Below are 9,529 nucleotides of genomic sequence, written 5' to 3'. Positions count from 1 at the left end.
GCCCCCTGGGTTAGAGGAGCCCCTGAGGCCAGAAAGGCTCAGAGGATCATATTGGATTCCCCTGATTGGAATTAATTTACTGCATTATTGGACTTCACGAGTGGTACAGCGGATAAGAGTCCGCCTGCCAATGCAGGGGACGTGGGTTCGACCCCTGGTCCGGGAGGATCCCACATGCCTCGGAGCAACTAAAGTCTGTGCGCCACAACTATGGAGCCTGTGCTCCAGAGCCCATGAGCCACAAATACCGACCCCACGTGCCGCAACCACCAAAGCCTGTGAACCCTGGAGCCTGTGCTCGGCGACAAGAGAGGCCGGCACAATGAGAATCCCACACGCTGCAGCTAGAGAGTATCCCCCTCTCAGAGCAAGAATCCCATGGACTGGGGAGCCTGGCAGGCTACAGTCCCAAGAGCCAGTCACGGCTGAACGACTAAGCACGTATGCATGCACCACGACTAGAGAAAGCCCGCAAGCAGGAAGGAGGACCCAGCACAACCAATAAATAAATAAATAACAAAAAATTTTACTGCATTATTGAACGTAAAAGGCTATGTGGCCATCAAATATTTCCTAAGCTTTCAATGATGTGGAAAGACGATCATGACACATTACTAAGTGGAAAAAGAGCAGGGTTACCGCATTTTGTAAAATAAACTGTTCAGAGAAAAGAGATTGGAAGGATATATCATACTGCCAAGTGTGCTTATTTCTAGATGCTCACTGTAGGTGATTTTTTAGAAATAGTTTTATGGGGTGTAATAGATATGCCATAAACTGCACCTATTTAAACTGTACAATTTTATACCATTTGAGGATGAATATACGCTGGAAATCATCACAGTCACCAAGTGTTGTGCTATATCCATCACCACGAAAGTCCTACACCTGTGAGTGTATGCACAGGGTTACGTGACCATGATCAGAGTCTATTTTAGAATATTTTCATTCATCCCAAAAGAAACCCCACCCCCATGAGCAGTCACTCTCCTTCCCCGCCAGCTGCCGCAGTCCACAGCAATCATGGATCTCCCTGCATTTGCCTGTATTCTGTACATTTTGTATAAATGGAATAAAACAGTGTGTGGTCCTCTGCGACTGGCTGCTCTGACTTTGCACGATGTTTTCAAGGTTCATCCTTGTAGCAAGTATCAGTATACTTTGGTTAACCACTTGAGAAACCGTCAGAACATTTTCAAAAGCGGCTGCATCATTTTATATTCCCAGGAGCAGCACACGAGGGTTCTCATTTCTCTACAGCCTCCTGCCCACTTGTTATCTGGTTTCTTTCTTTTTTTTTTTTTTAAACTATTATAGCCTTCCTAGTGAGTGTGAATTGATATTTCACATTTTGTGGTTTTGATCTGCATTTCTCTGATAACTAATGATGTTGAACATCTTTGCATGAGCTTATTGGCCATTTATGTATCTTCTTTGGAGAAATGTCTGTTCAGCAGCTTTGCCCATTTTGAAATTTGGTCATTTGTCCTTTTATTATTCAGCTGAAAGTGTTCTTAATATATTCTAGATAAAATTCCCGTGTCAGATTAACAATTTAAAATATTTTCACCCATTCTCTATGTTGTCTTTTCACTTTCTTGATGGTAGCTTTTGAGGCACAGAAGTTTTTAAATTTGATGAAGCCCATATTATTATTTTTGACATTTGTGGTTTTAGCCTCATATCTAAGAAGGCTTTGCCTAACCTCAAGTCATGAGGATTTGACCCTGTTTTTTTCTTAGCTATTAGATTAGTGTTAGTCACTCAGTCGTGTCCAGCTCTTTGTGACCCATGGACTGTAGCCCACCAGGCTCCTCTGTCCATGGGACTCTCCAGGCATGAATACTGGAGTAGGCTGCCTTTTCCTTCTCCAAGGGATCTTCCTGACCCATGGAGAACCCATGTATCCCCCATTACAGGCAGATTCTTTACCATCTGAGCCACGAGGGACCAGGTAGTTATTATGCGTGCTTGTGTGTGTGTGTGTGTTGGGGGGGATAGTGTGTATCTAATTTTATTTTTCTCGCATGTAGGTATCCAGCTGTCCCAGTATGATTTACTGAAAAGACTGCTCTTTCCACATTGAACAGTCCTGACACTCTTGTCAAAAATCAATTGACCACTGGAATTCCCTGGAGATCCAGTGGCTAAGAATTCACCGATGCGGGGGATACAGATTCGATCCCTGGTGAGGGAAGATTCCACATGCTGTGGGGCAGCTAAGGCCATGTGTCACAACGACCGAGCCCACGCATTCTAGGGACGGTGCTCTGCAACAAGAGAAGCCACAGCAGCGAGAAGCGTGCCCCACAGCTAGGTAGGGAGTAGCCCCTGCCCCACCGCAACTAGAGGAAGCCTGTGCCCGGCAACGAAGACCCAGAACAGCCAAAACAGATAAATAAAACATTTCTAAAAACCCACTGACCGTAAATGTGACAGCACAGGTTTGGACTCTCAATTCTATTCTACTGGCTTAAAGATAGATCTCCAGATCTCTACTGGCTTAAGGATAGTCTGTCCTTGAGCCAGTAACACCCTATCTCAATAACCATAGCTCTGTAGTGAGTCTTGAAACTGGGAAGTGTGTGTCTTCGAACTTGGCTCTTCTTTTTCAAGATTGTTGTAGCTGTTCTGGATCACTGGAATTCCCATATGAAGTTTGGGGTCAGCTTGTCAGTTTCTGCAGGGAAGCCCAGTTGCTGCTGGGCTTTTGACAAGGACTGTGTGAACCCATAGACTGATTTGGGGAATACTGGCCTATTAACAATGTTAAGTCTCCTGATCCATGATGTGTTTCCACTTACTTAGGTCTTCTTTTATTTCTTTCAACAATATGTTGTTGCCTTTGGAGTATCAGTTTTTCACTTCTTTTTGTTAAATTTATGGAACATAGTTATACTGACTTTTAACATCCTTGTCTGGTAATTCTAACATCTGTGTCAGCTCTGTGTCAGGTTACATGATTTTTATCCTCACTATGAATTAAATTTTTTCTGACGTGGGTAATAATTGTTCTGGATGCCAGACACTGTGAATGTTACTGTTGTGTGCTGGATATTTTCCTGGATACTCCTGACTCTGGGACATGGTTAAGTTACTTGGGAACAGTTTGATCCTCTTGCATGTTCAGTCATGTCCCGCTCTTTGCGACCCCACGGACTGTAGCCCACCAGGCTCCTCTGTTCATGGGATTTCCCAGGCAAGAATACTGGAGTGGGTTACCATTTCCTTCTCCAGATCTTCCTGACCCAGGGATCGAACCTGCATCTTCTGCAATGGCAGGCAGATTCTTTACCACGGCACCATCTGAGAAGCCCAGGTCTTGCTTTTCAAGACTTGTTAGGTAAAACTGGAGCAGTGCTTCATCTGGGGCCAATTAGTCCCTATTTCCTAAGAAAGATCCTTCTGTGTGTCCTGAACCCTATGCCCTGTGAATGGTTTTTCCAGCCCAGCTGGAGGGAACAGGCACTACCCCGACCCAGCGTGAGCACAGGCACTTTCACCTCCAATCCTTTGTTCTGTGCTCATTCGCCTCAGGGGCGTCCGACTCTGTGCGACCCCTGGGCTGCAGCCTGCCAGGCTCCTCTGTCCATGGGATTCTCCAGGCAAGAATGCTGGAGCGGACTGCCATGCCCTCTTCCAAGGGATCTTCCGGACCCAGGGACTGAACCCGTTTCTCTTACGTCTCCTGCACTGGCGGGGGTGGGGGGGTTCTTTACCACCAGTGCCGCCGGCTCATTTACTTGGCTGCCCTGGGTCTCAGTGCTGGGATCCATCACCGTGGCCTGCTGCTTCCCCGCGGTGGGGTGCGGGCTTCTCTCAAGTGGCACGTGAGCGCGGCAGCTGCAGTGCGGGGGCTTAGCTGCCCCAAGGCCTGTGGGGTCTTAGTTCCCCAGCCATGGATCGAACCCGTGGCCCCTGCACTGGAAGGCCCATTCTTCACTCTGGACCACTAGGGAAGCCCCCTGTCCTGCCAGATCCATCTCCCTTCATCTCATGACTCTCAGCTCCATCCCCTCAACGTGGGGAGTCTTCCAGATTCCACCTGTGCCTTCATGCTTGGCTGTAGCTGGGAAACTCAGGGCAGTTGCAAGGCCTAAGGTAGGCTCAGACAGGCCCTTGGTCTCTCGGGGGTACCTATACTCTGTTGTTGGATCTCCAATGTCCTTAAAACCACCATTCCACACATTTTGTGTGGAGTTTTGGTTGTTTTAGGTAGGTGAGTAAATCTGGTCAGTATTACTCCAACTTGGTTGGAAGCAGAACTTCCTTCTATAATTTTTATTTATTTATTCTACATATTAATAGTTTTCACATTTTCTCTAATAAACATGTGTTTACTTTGAAATGGGGGGGGGGGGGGGAAGTGGTGCTATAAACCAGCCCTGCATGTTATTTATAAGAGTGAAAAGTTGGCAATACCTAAAGGTATTAGGTACCCAATGTCCATATGAAAATGTGAAATGAAGTAAGTAGGATATAAGTGTCTATATAGAACATGACTTTAATTCTGATAAATAAAAATGTGTACAAAGGCTGTTGGTGGGAATGTAAATTGGTGTAGCCACCAGGGAGAACAGTGTGGAGTACCCTTAAAAATAACAAGTTACCATGTGATCCCGCCATCCCATTCCTGGGCACATACTTAGAAGAGATGAAGACTTTGATTTAATGATCCATGTGGGACTTCCCTGGTGGTCCAGCGGCAACGGCTGTGATCCCAGCGCAGGAGCCTGGGTTTGATCCCTGATCAGGAAATGAGATCCCTGCAACTGAACTGATCCTGGCAACATGCCTGTGACTAAAGATCCTGCATGCCACGACGAAAGAGATCCGGGATGCTGCAACTAAAAAGGGCCCCAAACAAAAGGAGACATGCACCCGAGTGTTCACATAGCACACCTCACAACAGCCAAGACACAGAAGCAACCAGTGCCCATCAAGATGGGTGGTTTAGGAAGATGCAGTACGTGTATACAGTCATCACAAAGAGTGAAATATTGCCATTTGCAGCAACATGGACGGACCAAGAGAATGTTATGCTTAGTGAAATAAGACGGAGAATGACAAATACTATATACCACATCACTTATACGTGGAATTTAAAAAATACAAATGAATCTATATACAAAACAGATTCACAGACATAGAAAACAAACTTATCATTACCAAATGGGATTGGTGGGGGGAGGAATTAGGAGCATGGCATTAACAAAGTACTATACATAAAACAGAGAAGCAATGAGCTTCCCAGGTGGCTCAGATGATAAAGAATCTGACGGCAATGCAGGCAACCCAGGTTCAATCCCTGGGTCAGGAAGATCCCTTGGAGGAGGAAATGGCAACCCCACTGTAGTATTCTTGCCTGGAGAATCTCATGGACAGAGGAGCCTGGAGGGCTACAGTCCATGGGGTCACAAAGGTTCCGACATGACTGAGCGACTCACACACACACACACAGAGTAAATAAAATAGATAGCAGTTGAAGATTTACTGCATAGTACAGGGCCAATATCTTATAATAATCTATAATGGAATATCATTTGTCACAACAAACAAACCTCAAATCACTATGATGTACACCTGATTTACATATAAATTAACTATACTTCAATATTTTCAGTATTATAAATTAACTATACTTCAGTTTAAAAAAATGAGTATAAAGAAAACATGACGAAATACTAGTGGATAGTTTTTTTTCTGGCTGATGGGATTATAGGTGTTTAAAAATATTTAAAAAATAAATCTCAATATTTCCCACATGTTTTTTAGAGAACATGAATTATAATCATATCAAACAATGAAACCCCCTCCCAAATATTAAGACAGCACCCTTGCAGAGGAGTGGTTCCTGTCACGTTGGGATAGAGGGTAGGTGGACAGGCTGTGGGTGCTGAAGGGCAGGTGCAGCTGGAGAAGCGGCCCTGTGGTCTAGAATCCTTGGGGGAAAGTCAGCCGGAGGTGGGCACCAGAAGCTGGGACTTGCAGGCGGCACCTGACTCAGCCCCCAGAGAGGGCTGGGTGCACTGTCCTCTCTGCCCCCCACTTTCACGACTTCTGGAGGCCCCCGGATGGCCCCCTGGGGCTGTGCTCCCCGGGGCAGCGCTTCTGCCTCCTGCTCCCTCGAGTTCCCCCTCCGGCCTGTTTGTGAGCTGTGCCCAGCTCTGTGCCACCCCATGGACTGTAGCCCGCCAGGCTCCTCTGTCCATGGGATTCTCCAGGCAAGAATATTGGAGTGGGTTGCCATTTCCTCCTCCAAATCGGTCTTCCCGACCCAGGGATCAAACCTGAGTCTCCTGCATTGCAGGCAGATTCTTTACTGCGGAGCCGCCAGGGAAGCCCTTGGCAACCTCTGGCGGGAGTCAAAGGCCCAAGGGGAGAGCGTCACCCTTCGGGCCTGGAGCACCAGCTGCTCAAAGCTTAGGCTCCCAGCAGAGACAGAGCCAGCTCTATCCATCTGGGGCTCGTGGAGATGCCCAGGGAGGGAGCCTTGTCTGCAAAACAGAGCTGATCTCTGGGATCAAGCTTGGGGATCAACGAGCCTCTCAATCTCAGCCACACGTAGGAACCAACCGGAACCGCTCAAATGTCGGGGTGTCCAGACCCCCACCCCCAAGGTTCTGGGCAGGGCGGTCCCCCACCCACCCACTGATGAGTCCAATGTGCGCAAGGCCAAGAGCCTGGCTCTAGTCCAACCACCTGCTCTGTAGATGTGACACATTCAGGGCCACCAAGCCCTCCAGTGACAAGGTCAGCGCACTCAAGGGGGGAGGAATCTCCGGCAGTGATGCTGTGCTGCCCCGTCATCTCAGCAGCCCGGCGGGGTTGTAGGGGTCCCACCTTGCAGATGGAGAGACTGAAGCCCGTCTCTTCAGCCCAGGGTCGTGTACCAGCTCCCATGATTTGTCAACAGACTCGTCAACAGCCAGAATGTTCACGGAGAATTACCTGCAGAACAAGAGCGAGATTCCACGGAGGGAAGTTCTGTTTGTAGAGTGGAGAGGACCTCACTGCTCCAAGGGGTGGGATATGGGAGCTTCTTTCTTCACCTCCCTTTCCCCACACCTATCTCTCCTGCGTTGGGGGGAGTCTGGGGATGCACCTGGGGCCTCTTGAACTATCCCCAGGGATTTCATGAAATCTGCAAATTCCCCAGCTTCCTCCCTGGAGACTCTGAGTCATTAAACCTGGGTTGGGCCCAGATGCATTTTTAACAGGCAGACAGATAGTTCAAACGCAGGGATCTAAAGACTGGTTTGAGGAGCTTGGGCTTAAGGGACAACCTTGTATCTGCATGTTGGCAGGATGGACCTGATGCCGGCTCTGGCTGGGCTGGTCTAATTCCACGAGCCTTGGTGTGATCATCCCCACACGGGGGACCTGGATCCCACTCAGGCATCGAGGGTATGAGATCTGTGGGTCTCCAGCCAGTGAGCACCCCTCGCTCTTGGGCCTTCCATGGGAAGGTCATCCAAAGCAAAAACGAGACACTGGCCAAGTTTCTTTGACCCAAAAGAACCTGAAACACTATGGGAGCCCTGGCATCACAGTAAATACTTCCAACTAGGCCCACATGTCTGCACATCCCAAGATCCACGCCTCTACCTTGTCCCTTCCTGCGAAGTAGAAAGAAAGAACACGCAGGGTTTTTGTTTTTCAATAAAAGGATGGGGGAAGGTGCCTTCATGCCCATTTTACAGACAAAGAAATTGCACTCAGAGAGGTTAAGCATGTTGGCCCAGGACACAGAGTGGGCACCGGGGCATGAACTTGAGGGGATCTATTTCCAGACCTGGCTTGCGCTCGCCTGGCCCGAGCCAGGCAGAGGGGACACTAGCCTAAGGCCGGGGATTCCAGGCGCCAAATGGTTCTAAGGCAGGTAGGTTCTGGATGCTAAGGAACAGGCAGGAAGGAGCGGCTGGGCTTGCCCTGGCCGTCCCGGAAGCTTCCTCTAGGAAGTGACCGTTCACCTGAGCCAAGTGACGGAAGAGGGGACAGGTGTTCCAAACCAGAAGCCCAGACGAGGAGCACTGAGCCACGCCCTGCGCAGGGCGCAGGGGCCGGGTGATGGGAAGGTGGTCTCTGCCGCCGGGTGCTCACCTCCAGATGTGGAGCGGGGGTAGGGAGGGATTCCGGTGCAGCAGCTGCTGGGACAGGCTCCTCTTGCAGCCACGGGTGACGGCTCGGGCTCAGGCACCAGGCCTGGGGACCAGCATCTAGCCTCTCGTGGAATCGTCACAGCAAGTCTGTGAGCGGCACCCTGGCTGCTGCCACATGGAGGAGGGAACGGGGGCAGACAGGACCAGTAACTTGTCCCAGGTTATTCAGCCATCACATGGCGAGACTGGGTGTTGAGCCCAGACTCTGCAGTCTGTGGTTCTCCCACTCACCCTGTGGCCCCCAGACTCTGTCCACGTCCCCTCAATGGTGCCAGACCCCAGCCTGGCCCCGTCCCCAGTTCCTCGCAGCTGCCAGGCTCCTGTGGGTGGAGAGAGCATTGTTTCAGGTGACTGGGGCCCCCCTCCTCTGGATGCAGACGCCCCCAGGCTGGGGGCCCGGTTGTCCAGGCAACCGCCCAGCTCCAATGCTGAGGCTGTGGGGGTGGGGTGGGAAATTCAAGGCCCTGGAGGGGATGGGCCGACAGAGGCAGACAGAAGCAGGCTGGTTCTCGGAGGGTCTGCAGAGCCGGCCTGCCGCTCCCTCGCCCCCCCGGTCCTGCCACTCAAGGCCCTTCCCTTTTTCGGGTCCTTCTCCCCTTCCCTCCTCCAACCTCCATCCCAAGGGTCCAGAAACGCTTTCCCAGGAAGAAAGGAAGTCTCTCAGTGTGGCTGGAGGGAGGAGCAGCCCAAACCTGAGTGGGACTGTTCGCAGCCGTGTGAGGAAGCGATGACGCGAGTCCAGAGGGACCTGGGGACAGCCCGGGTTAACTGGGACACCAAAGGACTTGGGAGGCCGGTGGGGCCCACAGCCGCCAAGTCTGGGGTGCACCGGCTTCCACCCCTGTCCATTGCGGACTCCTCTCAGGGCCCCTGAGGAGGAGGACGAGGTCCACCTGGATTGCTCTGCCACCTCTGGGCCACCTTCTGGCCGTGACCTGAGGCCCCTGAAGGAATGTGGGGGGGGGGGGGAGGGTTCCTGGGAGGGAGGTACGCAAATTCTCCAAGCAAGAATACTGGAGTGAGTGGCCCTCCCCTTCTCCAGGGGCATTTGCCCAACCCAGGGATCCAACCCGCTTCTCCTGCACTGCAGAAGATTCTTCACCCAGCCACCAGGGAAGCCCAAGGAAGGAGGAATCTCCCAAGAAGTCTGGAACGGGACGGGTGGCTGGGGAGGCAGGGGGACTTGCTGGGAAGGTGGCCGTGGCCGGCCCCAGGCCGAGCCAGGAATGTGGCGACAGAGGGAACTTTTGGATTTTTAATGAAAGTTCTTGGCTGTGCTGGGTCTTCGCAGCTGCAGAGGCTGGCTCTGGTTGTGAGCGGAGGTGCAGTGCGCGCACGTCTCACTGCCCTGGCTTTTCTTGTGGAGC

The sequence above is a fragment of the Cervus elaphus genome, chromosome 13 (assembly GCF_910594005.1).
Source record: "Cervus elaphus chromosome 13, mCerEla1.1, whole genome shotgun sequence".
In the NCBI taxonomy this organism is placed as follows: Eukaryota; Metazoa; Chordata; class Mammalia; order Artiodactyla; family Cervidae; genus Cervus; species Cervus elaphus.
The sequence above is the reverse complement of the archived record's forward strand: the minus strand, read 5'-3'. Positions refer to the sequence as shown.